The sequence below is a fragment of the Pollachius pollachius genome (genome assembly GCF_949987615.1).
Source record: "Pollachius pollachius genome assembly, chromosome: 11".
Lineage (NCBI taxonomy): Eukaryota > Metazoa > Chordata > Actinopteri > Gadiformes > Gadidae > Pollachius > Pollachius pollachius.
Window position 1 is genome coordinate 13,726,121 of NC_136944.1, and position 14,292 is coordinate 13,740,412.

At 46.9% G+C, this 14,292-nt stretch overlaps 1 long non-coding RNA gene across 1 annotated transcript; it reads left to right on the forward strand.

Moving 5' to 3' along the window:
• Positions 1-13,804: 13,804 nt before the first annotated feature.
• LOC307082223 lies at positions 13,805-14,242 on the forward strand. The gene is made up of 3 exons (XR_013812204.1): positions 13,805-13,825; positions 13,903-13,977; positions 14,080-14,242. It is a non-coding gene; the product is annotated as an uncharacterized lncRNA (long non-coding RNA).
• The last annotated feature ends 50 nt before the right edge of the window (positions 14,243-14,292 follow it).

The window sequence follows — 14,292 nt, forward strand, 5'->3', positions numbered from 1 at the left end:
GGCATGTTCACTGATCCAACGCTCAAGACTGTGTGAGACAGATTAGGCGCAGTAACATCCAACCTGTAGAATCTAGTGAAAGTGTGAGGCGTCGCCCAGCTGGCAGCCGCACATATCTCTTCCACTGAGACCCCCTGAAACAGTGCCCAGGATGCGGACATGCCGCGAGTCGAATGTGCGCGCAGGCCGATAGGGGGTTCCAAACCCACGCTATTATAAGCCATGGCTATAGCCTCCACGGTCCAATGTGATAAACGCTGCTTCGAGAGAGGCTTCCCCAGGTGTGACGTAGCACATGATCCAAACAGCTGCTCCGATTTCCTGAATCCAGCCGTCCTATCAACATAGACGCGTAAAGCCCGCACCGGGCAGAGCGCATTCAGCCGCTCCTGCTCCTGGGAGGAGAAAGGAGGAGAATGGAAAGCCAACAGCTCAATAGGGCGGTATGACAACGCAGAGTCGAATACCTTGGGAACAAACGCAGGATTCGGCTTTAATAAAACCTTTGAGTTCCCCCGCAAAAACTGCATACATGCCGGGCTAACCGACAGCGCATGGATGTTACTCGCGCGTTTAGCCGAGGCCAACGCGAGCAACAAAGCCGTCTTAAACGAGAGCTTCTTAAGCTCTACCTGTTGTAAGGGCTCAAACGGTGGGCGTGACAGTGCATCAAGCACCGTAGATAAATCCCACGGAGCAGCCAAGCTCCGCGACACCGGCCGAAGACGGCGTGCACCTTTCATAAACCGGCAAACGATAGGCCTGCCGTTTTGTCCCCAAAACCTATGTGACAAGCCGATATAGCGGCCAAGTACACTTTGACAGTGGAGAAAGCCCGGCCTTTATCCAGCAAGTCCTTTAGAAACGTCAGAATAACAGGCACGGGACTCTGGAAAGCTATTTCCCCAGCTTTCGTGCACCACTCCTCGAACACACGCCATTTCCTGTCATATGCGTTACGCGAAGAGGAAGCCCTGGCGCCCTGGATGGTCGTAATGACATTCCATGGGAGTCCAGCCGTCGTTAGGTTCATCCTTTCACGGGCCAGGCCCACAAAGCCATGCGCTCCGGATGAGGATGGAAGATTTCCCCATGCGCTTGCGTCAGGAGATCCCTGCGTAAAGGCAGAGGCCAAGGCTGGCTGCACAGCAACTGGACTATTTCCGCAAACCAATATTTCCCCGGCCAACGGGGGGCTATAAGGATCAGCGCATGACCCTTCTCTCGCACTCTGGCGAGAGTAGGAATGATCAGTTCTAATGGGAGAAAAGCGTACAGGAGGACGCGCAGCCACTCGGATGCCAAAGCATCCAGCCCCATCGGGGCGCTCCGACCGGTTAGGGAATAGGACACTGAGCACTGAGTGTTCTCCTCTGATGCAAAGAAATCGACCTCCGCTCGACCGTATCTCTCCCATATCTGGTTCACGACCACGATGTGGAACTTCCAGTCCTTGTAGCGAGGGTCGTCCCTGGACATTAAATCTGCTCCCCAGTTCCGCGCGCCCGGCACGTGTGTTGCTCCCAGCGACAACAGGTGGGCGTTGCCCCACATGGTCAGTCTGTGTGCCAACGTGTGCATTTGAGGGAGCGTAGCCCCCCCTGACGGTTTATATACGCCACCAACGTGGTGTTGTCCGTCCTGACTAGAACATGTTGCCCTCTCAGAAAGGGAAGAAAATGTTTCAGCGCCAGTTACACCGCCTGAAGGTCCAGGCAGTTTATGTGAACAAACTGCAGATGTGAACTCCACGTGCCATTTATTGTTCTGCCCTCGTATACGGCTCCCCAGGCCGCCCGAGAGGCATCCGTCGAAAGGACCTTCCTTGCCAGGATAGTGCCCATGGTAACGCCTGTAGTTAAAAAGGACGCGCGTCCCCAAGGGCGCAGCGCCAAGACGCACGCCATGGAGATCAAAACTCGGCGATGGCCATGGCACGTCGGGTTCAGTCAGGGTTCAGTGATGCAACCCATCGCTGAACCGGCCTCATATGGAGGCGGCCAAGTGGGACTACTACCAGCTCCGACGCCATCAGACCCAATAGTCTGAGGCACGTTCTGAACTTCAACATCGTCCCCCTGCGAAAAAGTGCCAGACAAGCCTGAAAGGCTTCCACTCTCTCCGCGGATAGACGTGCTTTGAACGTCACTGAATCGAGACACAAGCCTATGAACGTTATGCTTTGAGTAGGGACCAAAACACTATTTTTCACGTGAAACCCAGGGACATTTGGTGCGATATGAGCAAGCTGGTTTGCGCCTGAGCCTCCTGGGGTGACTGTGTGGCTAGAAGCCAGTCGTCTATGTACGTTGCTTAACGCATTCCCTTCAACCTGAGGGGCGCGATAGCAGCCTCCGTGCATTACACAAACACCCGTGGACTTAACGAAAAGCCCAACGGGAGAACCAAATACTCGTACGTTACGCCCTGGGAGGCGAACCTGAGATATTTCCTGTGAGGGGGATAAATGGGGATATGGAAATAAGCGCCCGTCAGAGCTATGCTTGTGAATCAGCCTCGCACGAAGCGTATGAGAGCGGCGTGTGTCAGCATCCTGAAACTGTACTGTCTCATCTGTTCAGAGCGCGTAAACCTAATATCGGCCGGAGGCCCCCTCCCTTCTTTGGGACTAGAAAGTACCTCGAGTAAAAACCGCTTTGGTTTTTCTCCGGTGGCAATATCTGAATTGCCCTTTTGGTTTTTAGAGAGGTGATTACCTCCCGTAAAACATGAGCTTTCTCTCCACGGGCCTGCGACTGCAGTATCCCCTTGAAACGGGGAGGAGTGGACGCAAATTGGAGCCGGTAGCCGGCGGTTACAGTTTTTATAACCCAATCTGACGCACCACATGCACGCCACTGTTGAGCCCGGCCAGACAGCGGCCCCAGCCTGGCTGGTTCCGCTGTCGTGCCGGGCCGAACGGGCATGGTGTGCTGCGCACCGGAGCTCATGCCCACCAGGCACCGTTTTATGACATTCTGTTCCTTTTTTATTTTTTATTTTTTTTCTGTTTTCACAAACAACTGCGCCGTCGGCTCGGAGCCTGGATGCGCGCTGGCAAACATATTTAATGAACAATGATTTTGGGAAGGGGGACACATGTGTGATGTTGGGCACTGGCGTGTGCTCATACACATGCATGTGTCTGCGAGACACCGCTGCGGCTCCACTGAGCTCTCTGCAGGTCCGACCCTTCTCTCCTTCGCGTCGTGAACTGTGAAGACCGAACGGCCTACCGCACGCCTTTTGCAGGGCTTGGAACACGCCCTCTAACCTTTTTTGGAACCGGGTGTGGAACAGAACATCACGGCGACGGCGTCTGGCCGGGCCTGCCGTACCCCCCTGTTCGCAGCGCCTCAGGTAGCGCGCCGTTTCTTCATGGCTCCCTGAGTAGCCGAAGGGGCCGCACGGTCACCTGGCGCCGCCCCGGGCGCGGGTGGTTTCCTTCCCACACGCGCCACTGTGCTCCGGCGGTTTGTTCTGGCCCCGGCCGGCCCCGTGGGTTGGGTGGGGCTGACGCTTCTGGATGCGGTAAGCCGGCGGAGGAGCGCGGGGCTGGGTGAACACCTGGCCGGGTGCGTTGGCGGGGAAAGGCGCTCTTCTGGGAAGACACAGTCGCAGCGCCTCACCCTCCCTCTTTTTCTCCTCCCAGCGTTTTAGCATGACGCCGTACGCTGGGCCAAACAGGTCCTTTGGGTCCACAGGCACGTCCAAAATGTCCAACCACTATGAAATGTCCCTGTGACGGGGCGCATAGCTACCGTCACGGTAGCGATACGCTACACACAGGAGACTGAGTGTGAATATTGCCTGTGGGTTTGTCTTGTTTGTTTATGTATTCCGTTATCTTCATACTGTTTTAAAATCATTCATCTACCATGTCATTTATCATACGCACTACGACAGTTTAATACAATCTTGCATGTACCATCATTACAACTTTCTGTTTGATTCCATTTACCATTAACGTCACCTGTTTTGTCGCAATAACCACTCGTCTTATGTTTATATGAGGGTTGGAGCACCGCGTCACCAGGGTTTATATCGACGTCAAATCTTCCGGGTAAACCGGAAGTGACCCTGATTTATTATATTTATTTTTATTGCTGTCTTTGTACATTTTGGCTATGCCAAAATATAGCAATGGTGCACAGTTTACAAGGTTAATTGTTTCTCGCTAATTGAGGATAGAACGGAAGCTGTTTTAAAGCTGTTGTGTAACTGCTCTGGTAAACACCCCTGACGCAACGGGAAAATTGGTATGCACCAATTAGCAGTGGGGGTTAGGCCTACTTAGGCCGACAATCAACAGTGGTTGTAGGAAGCGGTTAGAAAAAGGACTTATGCCTGAATATTGCTCTCCTGTATTTGACCTGTTTAAAGGTCCGGTTTCTTGAAGTTTTGACTTATGTTTTTTTTGGTGACTCTCAAGCCTATTTGATATGCTGAGTCAACCTTATGTGTATAGGCTATATATAGATTTTTTTTTATGTTTTTGTTTTTTTGTTAATTTTTGTTCTATTTTTTTATCGCCTTAAGGGCCTTAAATTGGGATAAATAAAATATCCCATCCTATCCATCACTCCTCGTCTGCTCCTGAGTGTTTTTCCATTTCGTTCAAGTCGCTCCAACACATCTACCCATGACAGTCCCCTGTTGTCAGTGAACATAGCCAACGTGGTCTTATTATAGCCCAATCATTAACTAAAAGCCACATAGAAAGAGTAAAGCATCCATCATATGATTTCAACAATGTGTGAGGGCATATGCAGCAGGGATGAACGCACAGTGGAATGTTTATGGAAAACCAGCGGACGAGCACTGGGCGGAGATTTCAGAAGCAGGGAGATTATAGAAAAATATAATTTGTCAGTTTGCCGTTTGTCTAGTCAATATGTTAACCTACTTATTTCTTTATTTCAATTTTGTCTGTGACGAACGAATCGGGGCAAAATCGGGCTGAAATCGTGTAGTCTGAACCAGCCATAAGCAAGCAGTAGCAGCGCCATGGGCAAATTCCCTACTAGACCAAACAAGACTCGTAATGGTAGGTTAAAACAATAGTTTATTATAGCATGCAATTGTGATGTACATTTTTTTTTAAAGAAAACAAAGTGCTTGCATGATACGGAAGCCTACAGTGATCGTTAGTTAACTTGTGTGGCGGTGCCTTATTATTTGCTTACCCTTGGGCCATGGCATCGCGATTGCTACCTGCTGTAGTACTCTCATTGGCTGAATCGTTGAGAATGTTTAGAATAGAATGCTTTATTGTCATTATACAAAGTACAACGAAGTGCAATGAGCAGCTCCTTAAAAGTGCATAGATAGTTATCGAATCTATAATAATATACAAAAGCAATATATAATAAAGATAAATAAAAATTTAAATACACAGTAAAACTTAAATACAGAGTAAAGACCACAAACAGACAACAATCAGTGCAGATCTGAGTTCAGTATGGTGACAGCTTTGGGAAAGAAGCTGTTCCTGAGTCTATTTGTTCTGGCATATATGGACCTGAAGCGCCTGCCAGAAGGCAACAGGTTGAAGAGATGGTAGCCGGGGTGGGTGGTGTCCTTCAGGATCCCTCTGGCCCTGCTGAGACAGCGGGAGCCGTAGATGGTGCTTAAGGAAGGCAGAGGGCAGCCAATGATTTTTTGTGCGACGTTTGCCACCCTCTGCAGTCTCTTCCTGTCGGCCTCCGTGCAGCTGGAGTGCCACACTGACACAGCGTAGGTCAGCAAGCTCTCGATGGTGGAACGGTAGAAGGTCACCAGCAGCTTTGTGTTTAGATGCTCCCTCCTGAGCACCCTCAGAAATTGTAGCCGCTGCTGGGCCTTCTTGACCAGCGCTGAGGTGTTGACCGACCAGGAGAGATCAGCAGAGATGTGGACTCCGAGGAATTTGAAGGACTGCACTCGCTCCACACCTTCACTGTTGATGTACAGGGGGGCAGGGGCAGCTCTGTTCCGTCAGAAGTCCAGGATGAGTTCATTGGTCTTGGTGATGTTCAGTGCCAGGTTGTTAGATGCACACCACTCACCAAGTTTCAGGACCTCATCTCTGTAGGCCGCCTCATTTCCCCCTGTTATAAGGCCCACCACCGTTGTGTCATCAGCAAATTTGACAATAATATTCTCTGGGTGGGTGGGACTGCAGTCGGATGTGTAGAGGGAGTAGAGTAGTGGGCTCAGCACACAGCCCTGGGGAGAGCCAGTGCTGAGAGTGCGGGAGGAGGAGAGTTGAGGACACAGTTTCACCTGCTGGGGTCGGTTGACCAGAAAGTCTTTTATCCAGGAGCAGGTGGGTGGTGGGAGCCCCAGGTTGATTAACTTGGGGATCAGAATGTCTGGTATTATAGTGTTAAAAGCTGAGCTGAAGTCAATGAAGAGCATCCTGACGTAGCTCCCCCTTTTCTCCAGGTGACTCAGCGCGGAGAATGGAGAGCGATTGCTATTGCGTCGTTTTAGACTCAATCAATATAAGGTCGTGGGGAGGGAAGCTCTGTTCATTTGTATAGTAACAATATTAGGCCAAAACATTACTAAAAAACGAAATAGTTCATCAATACAGGCTAAAAAAATATATATAATTTTTTTTTTCACGAAAAGTGGGGTGGCCATTGGCCCCGCGGCCTCATAGGTTCCGGCGCCTATGCTTGTAGCCCTTCTCGGTCATTGACGACTGGAAGGAGTCGGCTCTGGATGGCAGTGTAGGGCTCGCCGAAGTCATGGCGGACTTTTGCGTGGGGTGGAGGTGCGACGCCAGCGGTGGTTCAACCGGAGGCAGGTGGGAGAACCCCTTTTCCTCCATACTGGCCCAATCCAACCCTGATCCACCCTGGACAGGGATCTTGGCTGAGAGAGACTTGCTCCAAGACCAGGTCGCTTCATCCAGGCACTCGGGAAAGGCCAGAAGTAGCAGGCTGGATGAGGCCTTCGCCTTTGGGAGTCGCTTGCCCTCGTAGCGAGATGTGGCGGTCTCCACCGGGGGCTCAGGCCACTCGATGTTCAGCCTCGCAGCTGCCCTTTTGCAGGCCTCGTGGAGGTCCACGCTGACGGCGGGGTTCAGGGAGCTGGTGCACGCGGTGCGGGGGGAAAAGTGATCATCGTCCTCGTCGTCATCAGAGCCGAAGCTAATAGATTCCTCCCCCGACTCAGAGTAACCGCCCTCGGCTTCATCAGGCCCTGCCAGCAGGCTAGCCTCGATAGCGTCAGGTGGAGTCAACTCCAGCGTCAGGGAAGCCCCGGTGAGGTCCACCTCCGATCCCCAGCTGGTGCCCGTAGGCCGGTGAGCCCCCGGGAACCTCCCGCAGGGGATTGATGAAGTTCTATCTATTGAACAGAAAGAAACACTTTGTCATTGTAGCAGGTCAGAGAGCGCGCGGCGACCACAGTTCGTCGTCCCTCACTGGTAGCTCGTTTATTTCAAACAAAAGTAAAACAGAACAGAGGCTTGAAACTATTAATCAACAGTGCGGGAGAGTCCTCTCGTTCAGCGCTCCGCGATCTGTGATCTCTTCTGGGGACCGCGTTGGATCTCTCCCTCTCTCTGCTCCCGGTTTCTCCCTACTACAAACAAAGCAGGCACATAAATACACACTCCCTGATTGGCCTGATTGCGAGCAGGTGCCCGCAATCAGGCCCGATCCCCCCAGCTGATCCGGTGCGCTCCCAACCTGCTCACCCTCCCCCTGCAGGCCAGACGCCGCACGTCCCCCCACAGTCATACTTTACACACTTTACCAGAGCATTGGCCTACTGAATGCCACAGATATATTTTAAGCATTGGACTGAATGCCACATAAAAATATAATTATGTTTTGCACGTTTGCAACGTTTAAAAGTTCAGGGAAAAGTATATGCCTCTACTGGTGTTTCTTAAGCCAATAGCCTTTTGAGGCAGTGTTGTTTCTGAATATTAGCGTTAAGGGCCAATAATGCTTACTATCATACATTAGTCACCATGTCTGTGAACACATTTTTATGCAGTCACATGTTAATATACCCCCCCCAAGATGGCAGTATGTGACAGCATGTCTCTTGTCTGATCAGTGTCGCTCTGGATTAAGTTGTTTTAAATGAATTGGACTGCATTTTTATCCTTGTAAAAGTTGCAGTTTGCTGTTTTTATTGAAATCTCCTCAAAAACTTTTAGAGAATTGTGGACTTTTAATGAGTTTAAGGATACTCTGCTACATTTGCTCTAAGGTGGGCTAATCAGGCCTGTGCCTACTTCATCCTCCTGGAGCCAGCGCTAGCTTGCCTGGGCCTGCTACATCCTCCTGGAGCCTGGGCCAACTATCCCGAGCCTGCTACATCCTCCTGGAGCCTGGGCCAACTGGCCTGGGCCTGCTACATCCTCCTGGAGCCTGGGCCAACTATCCCGAGCCTGCTACATCCTCCTGGAGCCTGGGCCAACTGGCCTGGGCCTGCTACATCATCCTGGAGCCTGGGCCAACTATCCCGAGCCTGCTACATCCTCCTGGAGTCTGGGCCAACTGGCCTGGTCCTGCTACATCCTCCTGGAGCATGGGCCAACTAGTTTAAGGCAATGGCATTTTTCTTAACTTTAGTATAGTTTGTTGGCTGTTTGGGACCTGAGACCAAGCAATTAGCCCTTGGTGAGTACCTCTAGCAATGTGTGGACACTTACTATAGTGGCACTAAAGCTAATGCTGCCGGGCATCTTCAGCAACCAGTCTCATTTGGTTTGGGCCTTAAACTTGTGGTTGGACCAACAACCACTTTTTTTTGCTCTATATAAACTCACTCTTTCGCTTAAGGAAAGGCATTGCCTGGCTTCAAAATTGAATGTGAAACGAGGACTGAAGATTTTCCTACTCTTACTTCTGTCTAAAGATGTGTAATCAAACCCTGGTCCTGAGCTGCAATGTATCCAGACTCCTGCTGATTTCAAATGAATGTCTGGTCTCAAATTTGTTAATCTTAATGTGCGCAGCTTTTTACCCAAGATAGAATAGTCAGAATTTGGATAAGATCAACAGATGCAGATATTGTGATAATTTCCGAAACTTGGCTGACGAAATCTATTACAATGAATGCATTAGCATACTCGGATAGAATGTTTATCGTACCGACAGGCTGAAGAAAGGTGGTGGTGTAGCCATTTAGTTTAAATCAAAATTTGAGGCGTCAATTGTTTTGTCTGAGTCTGCAACCAAATGGAATTTTTGGCATTGAAGGTGGAAATAGCCAAGTCCCTAAGCATCTCTTGTCCAAATTAAATTAGAATGGCTGGAGATCTGAATTGGGACTGGCTAAATGCAGTTTCTGATTAATTTAAATCTTTCTGTGACTCTATTAATCTCAGCCAGCTGGTCAACCTACCTACAAGGTCAAATTTTAAGTCCACTTTGATTGATCTAATTCTAACAAATGTTCCTCATAAATGCTCATCTTTGGGAGTCTTCTGCAATGATAATCCCCAAATGTAAACCACGCATTATTTTCAAGAGGAATTTAATTTTTTTTAATGAACAGCCTTATCATTATGATTTGTCTTGGTTAATTGGGGGCATATAGGTCTGTTGCCGGAAGTAGAGGTAACTTGGACATTCTCTTAAAATGTTGTGAAAATTGCAAATAAACATTCTCCTATCAGGAAAAATTCAGGGTGAACAGCCTCAAAAACCCTTGTTTTTCTCGTGAACAGCCTCAAAAACCCTTGTTTTTCTTGTCAGTTGTCAGATACCGTCTATCACCGTAATGTGGCATGGGCCAAAGCAGGAAATAGTGATTTCGCCTCTGACTGGTCTATTTTCAGGCAATTAAGGAACAAATCAAAATCTCTTGTCAAAAAGGCAAAATCAGAATATTATTCTTCTGTCACTACTGAGAACCTCAATAATCCACAGAAATTTTGGAAAGTGATCAAGTCTTTATCTGTAATTAAAAGTCTGCAGGTCTTCCGAAAATCTCGGTCCCAGTCTATGATAAAACTAAGGTCCTAAATTGCTTTCACAAGCATTTTGTATCATCTGGTTCTTTGTTTGACTCAACAGGAGCTGCCCCTGTGACTCCATGCACAGACCCCCCAAGGTTTTCTGGAGAACCCTTTCATTTTTTACCTTATACTGTGCAGCAAGTGCATAACACCCTCAAAGCGTTGGATCACAGAAAAACCCCTGGACCTGATTTGATAGAGGCCTATTTTTTGAAAATAGCAGCTGACTTTGTAGCACAGGCTCTAACAATCCTTTTAAATCTCCCAATTGAAAACAAAGAAATTCCATCCGTTTGGAAATCAGCTTTTGTAACCCCCTTATTAAAGGAGGTGATCCAGCAGCTTTAACTAACTACAAGCCAATATCAAATTTGTGTGTCTGGTCAAAAATTCTTGATCTCTTGTGTGTGATCAACTTAAAGTGAGAGAGTTTCTAAACTCAAATGATCTCTCAAAACTGCAATCAGGCTTCAGGAAAAATCACAGTACCATCACTGCGGCTACAAAAGTGATCAATGATATACTTGTTGCTCTTGATAAAAAGCAGTACTGTGCCTCACTTTTTATTGATCCGTCAAAAGCTTTTGACAATGTGGACCATGCTGTTTTAAAGCACAGGCTTCTTTGTTTTGGTTTGTCCAATCATGTAATTTCCTGGTTCCCAAATTTGAGTGACAGGACTAAGTGTATTAAATATTATTGGTCTGTGTTTGTGAACACTGAATTTGTGTGTCTACAAGGGGATGCCATAGGGTTCGATATTAGGACCCCTCCTGCCTATTATGTACATTAATGAGTTGGGAAAAAAATTGTTAGATGCTATCATGCATTTTTATGCCGAGGACACAATTATTTACTGTTTTGGATCCACTCATGCTAAAGCTGTTGATTCTCTGCAGAGAGCTTTTGATGTGGTCCAGCACACACTTTTGCAGCTAAAACTAGTCCTCAACGCTGACAGGACTAAACTAATGTTTCGAAAAACAAAGAAAGTACCTAAAACTGTCCCAACAGTGTCCACTCTTGACGTAAATGTCATACAGGTGGTTCATATGTACAAACACCTTGGTGTCTTGCTTGATGACTCCCTCACCTTCAAGCCCCATATTGTCAATCTTGTGAAGAAACTCAAACTTAAATTGTGTTTCTTCTTCCGAAATAAATTGTGTTTCTCTCTTGAGGTGAAAAAGCGGCTTGTCACTGCAACCTTTTTAACCATTTTAGATTATGGGGACCTGATGTATATGAACGCCTCAGCTCAATGTCTTAGTAAGATTGATGCTGTTTATCATGCTTCTCTGAGGTTTATTGCTAACTGTGGAGCCCTGACCCATCATTGTGAATTGTATTCTCGAGTAGGATGGCCTTCTTTGTCCCCCAGGAGACTGGGACACTGGTGCACTTTTATTTACGAGGCCATGCTTGTGCTACTACCCTCCTACATCTGTAATCTAAGAAGTGTAGAGAAGTGTTGATTCTTACGGTTTGCGTTCAAATGATCAGTTCTTGCTGACTGCTCCATTTGCCCGCACAGAACTTGAAAAAAGGCCTTTCATCTACTCTGCTCCTTCTACATGGAACATGCTGCAAAAAGTATGGAAAATAACTGAACTGATTTCTTTGAATGCTTTCAGATCCAGAGCACTTGAGACGACCTCCTTTACTTGTAACTGTTTATCATTTTAATTGCTGTCTGTATGTTGTAACTGTGTAACTTTTGCTGCCTTTTTTTGCTGCCTCTTGGCCAGGACTCCCTTGAAAAATAAGTTTTTTAACCTCAATGGGACTTTCCTGGTTAAATAAATGTTAAAAAAAAGCATACATATTATTATTAACTAATAAGTAACGATTAGAATAAGTAGCCAAAAACAAATTTACAAAAATGTGTTAACTTTAAACTAGAGCAGGGGTTCTTCAACGTTTTCCAGGCCAAGGACCCCCAAACTGATGGAGAGATGGAGCGGGGAACCCCTACTTATATATTGTATAAAATTGTGTTCTAAAGAAAACTGGTCCTATAGTGCCATGTATAAATGTACCTTGCTATTTTGCATTCAATACTAAGATATTCAAATTATACACAGGTTCATATATTCATGTTTTTATTTTAAACATGTGCAGGGTACAGTGAGTAGGGTGGCCATGCCACTGCCATTCATAAACATAACATAATAAACTGATACCTGCCAAGATCAACAATGTCTGTCAATTGCATGTAATCATGCATAAAAGCTATTCAAATTGACATTTTTAAAACATAAATGTGGAAACGAAAATTAGTGATGCTTGTTAGTGTCATTTTTTGCCTGATTCACATCTTTCTTAACACTCTTAACACTCGTGTGCGGTTGCTAAGCGACGTCAACGTCTTTGGCAGTCTTTCTCTGCTGATCGCTTATTTTTCCGATAATGACCGGCGTTCTGTACATTATCCCTTACATAACAGCACTCTCTCTCTCCCAACAGTCTTGGCTGCGCAATCTCATCCAAATATGTATTGTTTGCGGCGGAGGAGGGGGTAGATATAAAGACGGGACGAGAAAATTACGTCGCTGTGCTGTCCTTAATTAAAGGAGCAGGCAGAGATAAGCTCTCTCCTGCTGAACTTTCATTAAAATCAAATACATAAAAATGGCGCCGCCGGTCCAGATGTGTCAGGTGTGTGCGAGAGACATACCACTTTTGTAAATGCCATATATACAATACATTCGGATCGCATGATAGGAATATATCAATTCCGAGTAGAAATTGGATCAGAAGTGTCAATGTAAACGCGGCTAGTGTGTTGGATTCATGTTAATGTGTATTTAAAGACATTTCAATTTATCAAAAAACTTGCAGCGGGGGAATATAAAAAAAAGGTCTAATCAACCAAAACCTTCGCGACCCCTAGGGGGACCGCAGAGGTACTGCAGGGGGGTCGCACATTAACATGAATCCAACACACTAGCCGCGTTTACATGGACACTTCTGATCCGATTTCTACTCGGAATAGATCTATTCCTATCATGCGATCCGAATGTATTGTATATATGGCATTTGCAAAAGTGGTATCCCCAGTTGAAGACCTCTGCACAAGAGTGTTCAAACATCAACACATTAACTGTATTGTATGCGTTTAACATAACAATAGTTATTTTCCCTCCTGGGCAAAGGGAACGATCTTGCGCCCCAAGGGGTGCTTCGGCGAAAGGAGGCGTGTTCTGGCGCAAACGTTCCCAGGTGCTATTTTGCAGTTTCAGAAACCACTTGCGCCACAAACCAGGAAATACCTGGTTTAAAGTCAGTGGCGCGTTGTTGAGATGCTATTTTAAGGGCGCATGCATAATGTTGCTTGTGCACCTCGCGCATACACTTTGCTTCTCTCATCTACCTAGCCACACATTCTTGGTAAATTATTTGGGAAAGAACAGCTGATACAGCGGTAATAAGTTGTACTTTTAAATCAATGCATCTGCAAACACCGTACAGCAAACAAATATTTTCTTGACACAGACATCGTGTACATGCCCATAACTTTTAGGATGGATGAGTATTTGATTGTGAGAAAACATTGTTTTACCGCGAGTGAGTGTTAAAAAGAATGAATGAATCAGGGCGCGTGTGTGTATGTGTAAAATAATAAATGAATGCGGGCACGCGTATGTGCGTCCATCTGTTTAAACACACGCAAACTAAACACGTGTAACGTATGGGACGCTAGGACCCAGGTCACCAGGTGGGGAACCTAGCAACAGCAGCCTCACAGTACATGAGACTAGGATCTCGCGGGACTTTGCAAGTCCACGTTTGTTCTCGTAGCTCACCCTCGTCCATGCTCCTGTTGCCGGCGTCGCAGGTCTGAGAAGAAAAGAGGTACAAACACTTTTCTGGGTCTATATGCTTGTGTTTAATGTTGAGTTTAGATTATTTACCTCTCCTTGCATTCTTAGTGTGTCGGTTGGTGCCATGAGGGTTAAACTGCATGGTACCTCGTACCTGTAGGCCTTACCTCGTAGCAGTTTAAGGTGGGAGCTACTAATAATGTCCACCTAATATGATGTTGCCACCCGTCTGCTGCTGTACATTCGGTGGTTTATTTAACTTTGTATTTCCTGTTATATTTGTAGATATTAATCATCAGCACTTTATGACAAGCAGCATTAGCTGTCCCAGTCAATCTACTGTATTACCTGGATGCGCTACAGCTTAGCTCAAAGCAGGTACGAGAGACTGGGCATGGGTATCATCTGGGTCAGTTTTAATAATACTGTTGAATTTCTTGTAATGTATTTATTCGGTCCTGTAGGCTGAACTGGCGACACACGTCGGCAGGGCAGCCA